This window comes from Sphaerodactylus townsendi, linkage group LG06 (genome assembly GCF_021028975.2).
Source record: "Sphaerodactylus townsendi isolate TG3544 linkage group LG06, MPM_Stown_v2.3, whole genome shotgun sequence".
Taxonomy (NCBI): domain Eukaryota; kingdom Metazoa; phylum Chordata; class Lepidosauria; order Squamata; family Sphaerodactylidae; genus Sphaerodactylus; species Sphaerodactylus townsendi.
Window position 1 is genome coordinate 44477568 of NC_059430.1, and position 10871 is coordinate 44488438.

At 41.4% G+C, this 10871-nt stretch overlaps 1 protein-coding gene across 5 annotated transcripts in view; it reads right to left on the reverse strand.

Moving 5' to 3' along the window:
- The window catches only part of CNOT4 (CCR4-NOT transcription complex subunit 4), a 66880-nt gene extending 60391 nt beyond the window's left edge, over window positions 1-6489 (reverse strand). For 4 of the 5 annotated variants that reach the window (XM_048500580.1, XM_048500578.1, XM_048500579.1 and 1 more), the window contains exon 1: window positions 6262-6489. The gene's annotated coding sequence lies outside the window, so the exon portion shown is untranslated. The remainder of the gene's footprint in view (window positions 1-6261) is intronic. The other variant, XM_048500575.1, reaches the window with a different exon arrangement.
- Between the last annotated feature and the right edge of the window lie 4382 nt (window positions 6490-10871).

The window sequence follows — 10871 nt, forward strand, 5'->3', positions numbered from 1 at the left end:
AAGAAGTCACCTCAGCTGCAGTACCATGGACAGGGTACAGCAAAAGTAGATTTTTTCAGTCTCTAGCTCATACACAAAACTGAAAATGTGGCTGCGGCCGTCAGGAAAGATGCCAGGAGAAGTGAAATTAGTTTACTACTAAGCTTAGTTAATGAAAATAAACTGACATGGTTCTAAAAGGCTGGGGTCACCAATTAACACCTGGGGATCCCATCATGAGTCTTAATGCAATAGATATCAACTTGCTTGCTTTAGTGCAGTTTTCAGTGCAAAACTCACTCCTCTTGGATGGCCTTCTAGGAATATTTTAATGACAGGTAGAACGGTGGATTTGTTGGGGAGGTTGTCTTTTTGTTTAAGAGGCAAGCATGACTACAACAGCGATCCATTTATAGGTACAAGTTTTACAACAAGAACAGCTACCTCTATTAAATCATTAAACAGGCTGTGAACTACTTCCCAAGTCAAATCAATTTTTTTTTATTTTACTAATACCTCTTAATCATAAAAAGTTCTGATTTTTTTCAAATTAATATTTTAAAGACTCAAGACAAGGAGCTTACTACTAGACTATATAGGAAAGAATTTTTTATTCAAGTCTATGTTTTATCAATTTAAACACTACTTGCCTCCCAAAACACTCCACCAAAAGCAAATCCAAAATACTGCAACTTATAATATTGTGAACACACCTGTCACGCTTACTATGATGCCCCCAAATCAAATTCCTTAAGGTGATATTTTAATCTCAAAGATGTCAAGGTGTTTCATGAAACAGCCATGCCAATTCTGACCATTTGTCGTCTACCCTCTTCAAGGTCTCAGGTGAAAATATTTCCAAGTCTACCTATCCAAGCTCCATATAACTGGAGACACTGGTGTATATCCAATGAAGTGCTCAAAGAACTGTCTAGAGCTTGCAGAGTATTTTCTGTTCTCTTCAACACCTGTTAGGAAGATGGGAAATATGCCACAAGACTGGAGGAGGGTGAATGTTATCCCAATCTTCATAAAAAGAGAGGAAACTACAGGCCAGATAGTCTGACCTCCGTCTCAGGGAAGATACTAGAGCAGATTTCAAAGGGGTAAATCTGCAAGCTTCTAAAGCTCAAGGGTGACCAAGGGAAGGTCAAGGGAAGTCAGCACTGATTTGTCCCCGATAGGTCCTGCCAAACCAACATAGCTTCCTTCTTTGATCGAATGGCATGTTTACTGCATCATGGGAACACTGTGCATGTTTTTAACCTGGAATTCAGCAAAGCTTTTGAAAGGGTTCCTAATTGTGTTCTGATGGATAACCTGGAGAATTGCAGACTGGACTCTAGGATAGTTAGGTAGACAGAGAACTGGATGGAGAACCACACCTAAAGAGTAATGGTCAATGGCAATTCATCTGATTGGAGGGAAGTGACCAGCCTTGTGCAACAGGGCTGGTCCTGATATTTTTCAATATTTTTATAAGGGGGGAGAGGACACAAAATTGGGAGGAGTAGCAAACAACTGAGTAGACTTCAACAAGATCTGAACATACAGGAAAAGTGGATAGATGTGAACAAAATGCAGGGTGCGTAAACAAGATCTTGGGGGTATGAAAGTAAACTAAATATGAGCAGCCAGTGTGATGCAGTGGCAAAAAAGGCTAATATGGTATTGGGGTGTATCAACTAATACTCAATATCCATATCAGAAGATGTCATAATCCCCCTGTACACTGCATTGGTCAGGCCTCATCTGGAGTACTGTGTGCAATTCGAGAAGCCTCAATTCAAAAAGGATGTGGACAGAATGGAGCAGATACAGAGGAAAGGGATGATGTCAAGCCCTATGAGGAAAGGCTGAGAGACTTGAGAATGTTCAGCCTGGAAAAGAGGAGGTTGAAGAGGCATATGATTTCTCTCTTTAAGTATCTGAAAGACTGTCATTTAGAGGAGGGCAGGAATATGCTCCTGTTGGCAGTAGAGGATGGGACTCACAATAATGGGTTCAAATTACAAGCAGAAAGGTACTGACTGGATATTAGGAAAAAATTATAGTAAGAGTAGTTCAGCAGTAGAATCAGCTGCCTAGGGAGGTGGTGAGCTCCCCCTCACTGTCAGTCTTTAAGAAGAATGAGGATGAACACTTATCGGGGATAATCTAGGCCAGTGGTTCTCAACCTCCCTAATGCCCCGACCATTTAATACAGTTCCTCATGTTGTGGTGACCCCCAACCCTAACATTTATCCATTTTACAGATGGGGAACACTGATGCAGAGAGTCTTAGGCGACCCCTGTGAAAGGGTCATTTGACCCCCAAAGGGGTCACGACCCGCAGGTTGAGAACCGCTGATCTAGACTGAACTTGCATTGAGAAGGAGTTGGACTAGGTGGTCGGTATGGCCCCTTCCAACTCTATGATTTTAGGCGCCAACAGAGTTCGTGTCCAAATAAGTAGTATTCCACTAAGGCATGGGCTGTTATGCAAGTGATAGTACTGGAATGACCTAATTCATGCATCACTAGGAGTGCTTCCCATATCCCACTTTGAAAATGTATTGTTCAACTCCATTATCAATGTATACATAACAAATAGTATACAAACACACATTTCTTTTCCTGCTGCTTGAAGAACCGGAAGTAGCAGAAGCAGCTTGTTGGACACTATTTCCTCCACCTCTGAGCTGTGGCCAATCCCTGTAGATGTAATGTGTCTTGAATCTCAGTGAGCCCCATTGAGAAAGCAGACTATAGACTAAAATCATCCAGAGAAATTTTAAAAAGAATCAGAAACAATATCCAAATGACTTCCACATCTATTAATGTAACACCACACTTTTAAAAGGCTTAAACATGTCAGCATTTTAAGTATATTGAAAGGGTGCACACAACAAACTTTGGCAGAGGTCTTCTATTATTCACTGTCACTAGGAACATGCAGCTGAAGTGATGAAGAATTTTGTTAAACTGTTTAAAAGTCCAATACCATTCACACTGGAGAAAAATATATGAGAGGAACAGCCCAGTTTGAGACTGAAGGCTATATTGTGGACCAGATGTAAGAACCTGGTACAAAGGGACTGCCTGCTCCTAACATACAAGTTCTATTTAGATGACTTTTTGAGAAGTCATGTAGCACCTTCCAACAATTACGTTTCTAGAGCTGGTGAAACATTCATAGTATTTCAAAACTCCAATAGTATTCTGAATAAATACCACATATGCAAGTCAAGTTGATGGTATGGTTGATGTGTGGTTTTAGGACAATTATTTCTGCTAAGAAAGCAACATTGGAAATTCACCTCCACTTCCAAAGTCAAAACTTTAGGGTTTTTACAATTTTTAGCCATGTGTATCTTTTTATGCAGGATTACCTACAGAAGACACTACTGTTTTCTGCAAATGTTCCTCCACTCTTTCTTGGAAACAGACATGTTCTAGATTTGCAAGTGAATGACAAATAATCATTTGTCTTCAATATTAGTTCCATAACAAATGGGTGTCTCGTTGTATTACCTATGTTCAGAGGAACTTCCTGTGACAGGGAAAAGATTCGCTTCCTGTTTCCCTGCTGTACTACAGAAGGGAGAAAGTTGAGATTACTTGCTTTGAAGTTGTAACACTTCTGCAAATCCCATTTATGCTTGAATTCTCCCACCGACCGAAAGTTTACATAGAATTCTTTGCCCAATATTTTTACTGCACAGACCTAGAGAAGATGCTACTGCCTGTCCCAGCTGAAGAAACATTCAGCTTTGGATCAAGTTTGTTTGTCAATTAAAGTATTGTTACTTAACTATGTACCAAAGTTTTCTATCCCCTGCATTCTATAATTTATCCTGGCTGCTAGATTTGTGTTTTGTGAGGCACTGGGAGCGAGAAACAGCTCCAATAGTTAAAGAATGGGCACAGAAAAGTTTGGAGACTGATCCATTGGTAAAATTGACTAATCTAAGGAATGAGAAAGATGCACAATATTGACTTGGAAAACTGAAATGCAAGAATTGTGTGTTTTTAAGTAAAGCGTCTTCTTTCTTTTTGTTGTTGTAGTATAATGTCTCAATTTGTAGTTTTCTTTTTTGAAATAAAAAATTAGAAAAGAAGAAACATTAAGGTAAAAGGTGACAGGAAGGATGCATAAACTAAAGAGTAAATACATGCTCTGCAAAAAATGAGCGACCTGACAATGTCATTTTGCCATGTAAGCAACTGCTCCCATTTTAACAGGATGCTGCATACTTTAAAGTGAAATGGCAGATTTAAAAAAGTCTACACTTGAATAAGAAGATACTCCTCTAACCCTAACCCTGAAGAATTTATTATTGTAGCTGTTATTCAATACTACTCCCTCCCCTCAGCTGTAGAACATATGTTAGAACTAAATTCTCAATACAGATGTTTGAAAACCCAGGATATATGATTCAAATACATTCTGTCTAGCTTTCTGTTCTTGTGCTTTATGCACTAAAATGAAATCACATTTTAAATTAAGATCACAAATAAACATGCATCTTTAAAAAGGTCATCAAAAAGGATGTGCTATTACTGGAAACACTAGCATTAAAACATGTTATATTGTATTAATGCAGAAGCAGTGTACAAATTCTGCACACTAAAACTTGTATTTTACTTTTAGGCTAATATAAACTTAATGGTCTCTAAAGATACTTGTAAGACATATCATCTCAGAGACACAAAAAGGTGAGCACAGAACTTTTAATACTTAACTTTGTATCTAGAAGTAGTCAAAAATAAAACATATTCAAAGTTATGAAGGCCTCCTCAGTCTTTGTGCCTCCATACCACACAAACACCATTCATTCACTCTCAGAACAAATTTTGCTTGTATTTCTGCCTAGTCTAACTGACAAGTGTTTCTAAAGAGATACATGTATTTTTTCTGTTTGTGATTTGAAAATCAACAGAATGATGACAGCTGTAAGGTACAAAACATTTGAATACTCCGTTACATTAAGCAGCTTCTTAAAAAGACAACTTCCTAAAACTACAGTTCTGTCAAATGTAAGCTGACATTTTAGAGCTTGTTCCATTAAACCTGTAATAAATTACAGTTTCAAAAAAGTAGTAATAATAATTATGCTAAAATATAATTACAGTATTCCCATTTGTTTTTGTTGTATCTATAACCAAGGTAATGTGGCAGAGAGTTCCAAGAAATTTAGGTTAAAATATCTGATTTTTAAAAAAATAAATACAGAAGCACAACTACAACAAAGCATATCACACTATTCCTACCAAAATCCATATAATCTGAGGTCACAAGTAAGTCATCAAGATTTCAGTAGAGCTTAATTCTATGTTTAGCAGTAAGAGGTATAGCATAGCTTTTAGGCACCACTTACTCGCTTCTGTATTTTTTTAACTTACATCAGACACAGGACGTGTTCTTCCCTGGAATTACTCTCCCTCCTGAAAAACCTGTATCATTATAAATATATATGTGAAAAAAATAATATAATACTTAAAATAAAAAGTGGCAGGGACAAACAATTACACTTGCATGTTAAAAGGAAAACAACCCAGGACCTTCAATATTAGTAGCAAAATCCTGTAACTTAACTTCTTCATTCCATAAAACAAAGAAATCGATGTTTAAAGACAGGAAAGCATACATGGAGGGGAAAAAATCCCAGCAAAGTCAAAAGGCCTGCCAAGAATAACGCAAAGGGAACACTCACACCGTTCATCGCCACCCACCAACACACGTGCTGATCTGGAGAAGCCTGGGCATTTCTCCGCCTGTTTCAGCGTACAGAGGGAGAAGGAGACACATTTCCAGCCAACCTTATGAAAAATCTGCAAAAGATGCGTCGCCTCCGGCAGTAGGCTCCCTCTCACCTACTTCACAGGCACACGGCGGTGGCGAGGGGGATGCGAAGCTCCTGGACCGCAGCCCTCCGACCCTGTTTACTGCCAGGCCACCCATCACGAGAAGTCTCACCGTAGCCTCGGGATCCTACCCAGACTCTGTCCCTACAGCAGTTCCCCGACCACCAAATGCAGGCAGCCTCCGAGAAGCCCCTTCGGAAGAGCTGGTGGGCCCTGACTGCGGGCAGAGGAGCCGCCCTGGTTCGCCAGATCCCTTCCCTTCCTTCCTCCCGCCTCTCCAGCCAGAGAGCGCCCCGGTGCCCACCGAAGGGGTGAAGCCGTCAGCGGGGGAAAGGGGGCACGAGGCCTGCAGCCTCCCCACGAGGCCTCCGCTCTCTCGTAACCAGGCAGACCCGGCTCCCCCAGCCCCAGCTATGGCTGCTGCTCCTCACTCACTCGCCTCGTCGTCTCTGCTCCACGGCGACCGGCTGTCGGGCTCCCGAATACTCTCTCGCTCTTTTTCTCGCCCTCTCTCTTCCAGGGCAGCGGGAAGGGGGCTGCGGGGAGCTCCTCCAACGACCTTTAGGTGAGAGACGGGTAATCTTCAGGCTCTGCGCGCTCCGCTGCCAGACCGGCCACCATCTTACATTAGGGAGAGACTGCCTGCCTGCTCCGGACGTTGCTCCCAACGCGCATGTGCAAGAGCCGACGGAAGGGTGAACGGGAGGGTGGAAGGAACAGGTCGCACGCGACGGCAGGGAGAGCATGACGGGAGTTGTAGTCTTTGTGTGGGCAGTAGCTTGGCTTCCCGGTTGCAGAGCGCCTGCGCTTGAGTGTACGCTTCCCCTCAGAGGTTCAGCAAGGAGGCGGTTCCGATTCAGACTGCTGAACAGCGTGAGCGCTTGTTTTTGTGCACACGCAAGGAACTAACGGGGCTGAACTATTTCGGTGAAGCCTGCAAGACTTCCTGATTGCCTTTTTAGGTTTCATTCTCCGGAATCCACTCTCCATTGCGTATTCCTGCAGTATTGCTTCCTTTTCAGAAGGATGCAACAAACTCCGCTGGTCTCAAGGACTTGAAAGGAAGAGAGGGCGAAGACAAAGAGAATGGGCAGAGTGCGGTAACGCTTCGGGAGCTGCGGCCAGACCAACTTTCTGGAGTCTAGAAGGTGGATTCGACACAGCACATTTATAACGAGTTGCAATAGTTAAATGAACTACGATTGGTGTGTTGTGTGGTTTCCGGGCTGTATGGCCGTATTCTAGTAGCATTTTCCCCTGACCTTTCGCCTGCATCTGTGGCTGGCATCTTCAGAACACGGCCTTCAGAACTACTTACTATAACACGGCCATACAGCCCGGAAACCACACAACACCCCAGTGATTCCGGCCGTGAAAGCCTTCCACGATACATTGAATTACGATTACAACTCGTTATAAATGTGCTGTACTGAATCGGCTTAAGAGGCGCTGTTCTGTTCCTCGGAATCTTTTCATGATCTGAGATCAGCCAGCTGACTTGATCTTGATTCCACCAAGATAACTCAATATAATATTGAAATATTTCAATTTCCAGGGAAACGCTAGTTGTGTCTGTAGAGATATCACTTGGCAAGTATTTTTCTTCTCTATGTTTGTTACTATGTAGGGGGTTGAGGGGGAGGTTTGTGGGGGATCATTGCAGAAGAGCGGATATCATGAGTTAGACGTGAGTGGGTTCATTCTAGCCTGAGCCAGAATCAAATGATCCAGAAAACTTTGTGAGCATGGAAACATATTGTTGTGTTTGGAATTTTCTTTCTTTTCAATTAACATAATAGAGATACCAAAAATAAGAAATATTATTTGAGATGGATAGTTCTTTGCATCCAGTAACTGCTGGTGTTCCTAGTATCCAGGAATTAGTCTCATTTTTTAAAATCAGTTTTCGTATTTGTTTTGAGTGCTTCTACTAGAATAATGTGTTGCCACCAATTGTGAAATAAATATTGAAAATTAAAGTGGAAGCTGGTAACTCAAGTGGGAAAAAGAAAACATTTCCTGCTTTCTGCACAGCTATCAGGGAACTTTTAAAAAATGTCTTGTGGGAAATAAAACACCATTTAGTATTTTCAAAATATAACTTTTTGAGAGAAAATAAAATGTTTTCCCAATGTTTTGAGGAAAAAGCTGTGTGGAGTTCCAACAGGAAACATTTTATATTTCAGCCTCAAAAATGTTTATTTGCGTTGTGCGGAACTGGCCAGAGTTGAGATTACAACCTGGACCTCCCAGCTCTTAATCTAACCACTATACCTTACTGGCTTTTTAATGCTACTTGAAAGGGCAAATAATTTGTCCCTGTTCAGTTTTCTAATTCAGCCATAATGTGGCACTTAAATCACATCTCAACTAACTAGTTTATATTCTAAACCAGAAAGCCGGAAGCAGAAATTGGATGGTCCTTCTAACATCACTGTGCTGCTGCTTGCACATGAGCAAGCTAGGCAGTATCCTGTACTAAGCAGCAACTCAAGACAACTAGCAAGTCACAAGAATTAAAAAACAACAACAACAGGAGTGTCCATTCCCAATCCAAAACTCCTCATTCTCAAATGCAAAGCCTACCAGATATGGCAGCTGTGCCTATTAATAATTCAGAAATGTACGGTTACTGGCCTATTGATCACATTTTCGCCCTATTTGATACCTTTACAGCCCAATCCAGAGGGGGGGAGCTATATGGCAATTGTGGATGGCATGGGGGAGGTGGCTCTGTGGCACCTCCAATGGAGCTCTGAGCAGTGCTGCTGCCCCCGCTGCCACCCAGACACTTACATCACGTGTTATCATGGTGTGAGTCGGAGGGCAGTGCTGGGGCTGTTTCCCGGGCTGAAAGTCCAATTACTGTTGGCTCCACCCCTGGGAACACTCCTAGTCTGCCCCCAGCTGTGCTGGCATCCTTTACACCAATGCAGCTCTGAAGGTGGAAACCTCTTTCCCCACCCCCACCACCTTTTGCCCTCCCTGCCAGACTAGGTGCCACTTATGCTGGTGAGGTGGGCAAGCATGTCAGTGTGGGCCTGTATCACTCCTACAGCACATTCCCTCCAACATCTGGATTGGGCTGTAAATTATACAATCAGCAATATCTGGGAAAGAATAAACTATGCCTACTTGCTATCAAATTTGTTTTACAGAGGGAGCTAACAGGGAAGGAAATAGTTCAAGGGGTTTTTAAGGCACATAATATCTATTGAAAGAGAAAAGAGTTAAGGAATAGTTTTGGGGATTTTTTTGAGACTTAAAAGTACATTAAGCAAATGCTTTCTAATCTCAATGCTACGTTTCAATTAATCAGCTCACTAACTGGATGGGACATGTTTATAGCAAATGGAAAAAGCTGCAGCAAAATTTGCATCCTTGGGATGTACTTGGGATGTTCAATAATTCTGCCTTTGAAGACATGGGTCCCATCTTGTGCTACAATGAAAGATACTTCACAAAATGTACCTCATTTGTTGGGACCTAGTGGAACACAAGACATTGGGATTGTTTGCTGAGATGATCCCAGATGCTAGTTTTTCACTCATAGCCTCATCTTCCAGGTATGGTGGCATTAGAAGCCCTGTACGTCCAATGAAAATAGCCTGGACAGCAGTTATAATCTTCCAGCGAATAAACAAATAAGAACACAATGGTAGTATTTCAATTGTCTCATCTAAACAAAAACCACATATGACTCTGACCCTCACAATTCTAAATGCAAGCATTGTCTACTAAAATAAATAAAAGTTGCATCCATGTAGGGTTTCATCCACAGATTGCTGGATATTCTACAATTATTGTGCTACAGCTATTTTCCCATGTGGTCAAAATAAACCAGCTGCAGATTATTGCCATGATGTAATCACATCCAATGATATAAAAAATTAGCATAACTTGCAAATCAAATTTTACAATCTGATTAGGTTAATTTAATTTAAAAGCTGCTCCCTTCTGCTTTCCATATGGAACGAACAATATAAAGTGGACCACCAAGTAGAGATTAAAGGTGTTCTTGACACAGCGTTTAAAAATTCCTCAAGATTATTTACCTACCTTGTAGTCTAATCAAACCCATGATTGAACCTTTGTATCTGAAACTAGCAGTATACATTTGACTAGAAAAGGTAAATTCTGCAAAGGATAATGTGACTTCATTGAGCAAAACTGACCATCCTTTTTAGACAAAATTATACTTGATGCCAAAACAATCACCTGATGCCCTTCATTCTCCTTTCCTGATTTTCTACCAGGAGGGGACAGGAACTACAGCTCCCAATTTCCATTGCTCCCAGGTCTTCATTTTCGAGGTTAGACAGCTTTGCAAGTAACTCCTAATACTCCGTTTCTCAGCCTGAGGCTTATAAGGCAACAGGGCCCAGCGTCTCATGAGAGTATTTCAAGAAACTGTGCCAGTAAATAGCAGTGTGTGAGGAAAGCTGAATTTCTACTCTGCCAATGTTTTTGTCATCTCTACAAATTTGTGAATTTCTCAACAATGCAGTGCTTTAGGTAGTGATGCCCATTGAATGAGCTTCCCAAGAGAGCCACACGGAAGATGGTAATTTCCATTGGAAGAACAATGCTCTGGTGGTTTCGCGTTGGACCCTTCCTTTATTCAGCAGCTTTCATGTGGGCAACACTGATTAGTGTCTTCCCCTTCTCCGATTTAAGTATAAGATCAAATTTAAGTATAAGATCAAAGTAAGCAAGATAGATACCGGTAGTATCAGAAGTTTTACCTTTGAAACCCGACACCTGCCTGACTCTGGCTAATATTTGGAGAGGAGACTTCCAAGGAATACCAAGGGTGTGGTGTGAAGACAGGCAATGGTAAACCATCTCCCATTATCTCTTATCTTGAAAATCCAGGAGTGACTTGACAGCAAAAGAAAAGAGACGCCCGACCACTTAGGAAAAAGGCATGTGCAATAAAACCACTAACAATTCACTCATGCACAAAAATTGATTGTAGTAGCTTCCTTTTGTTATTAGTGATGTTCTAGGCTGAAGCCACCTTTACGTGCTAGATGTGAGACTCT